We start from the raw sequence: 795 nt of genomic DNA on the forward strand, positions 1-795 counted from the left end.
ACCTGCATTATGAGTGTTACTATAAGGATTATACTGAGGCCTAGAATTATTACCCATATAGTTTATTTGTTCGTTCTCTCTGCTAGGACCGTAGGGTAGACATTCTAGATTGTTCATCCTTCCTCCATTCGTATTGCACTGCATCACTGGATGTACCTGCGTAGAAACACATAAACCATCAATTTTCTTATTTAATTGTTCTACCTAATTTTATAACATGGTAGCTGCATCTAAATTGAAAACACCGGCTGCTCTATTAGGCTTCATCCTCATGACTTGCCACTGATAATTATTCAGTGCCATCTCCTCTATAAATTCATAAGCCGCTTCAGGTGTTTTATTGTTTAGAGTACCACCTGCGGTTGCATCGATCAATTGCCTAGTTGAGGGGTTCAAACTGTTGTAGAAGGTTTGAACCTGTAGTCATAAAGGTGACCCATGGTGAGGGCACCTTCTCAATAAATCCTTATACCTCTCTCATGCATCATATAGAATCTTTAAGTCAATCTACACGAAAGAAGAGATATCATTCCTCAACTTAGCTGTCTTAGCCATTAGGAAGTACTTCAATAGAAATTTCTCGATCATTTGGTCCCATGTAGTGATAGAACCTCGTAGTAAGGAATTCAACCACTGTTTAGCTTTGTTCCTCAACGAGAAAGGGAACAACCGTAGGCGAATGGTATCATCAGAAACACCATTTATCTTGAAAGTATCACAAACTTCCAGAAAGTTAGCCCTAATGAGTATTTGGATCTTCGTCCTACAAACCATCAAAATGAACAAATTGTTGTA

At 38.5% G+C, this 795-nt stretch overlaps 1 non-coding gene across 1 annotated transcript; it reads left to right on the top strand.

Annotated features, from left to right (window-relative positions):
* Nucleotides 1–433: 433 nt before the first annotated feature.
* LOC128036384 (small nucleolar RNA R71) lies at nucleotides 434–540 on the top strand. Its single transcript, XR_008193181.1, has one exon. It is a non-coding gene; the product is annotated as a small nucleolar RNA R71 (small nucleolar RNA).
* Nucleotides 541–795: the final 255 nt, after the last annotated feature.

Source organism: Gossypium raimondii, chromosome 13 (genome assembly GCF_025698545.1).
Source record: "Gossypium raimondii isolate GPD5lz chromosome 13, ASM2569854v1, whole genome shotgun sequence".
NCBI lineage: Eukaryota > Viridiplantae > Streptophyta > Magnoliopsida > Malvales > Malvaceae > Gossypium > Gossypium raimondii.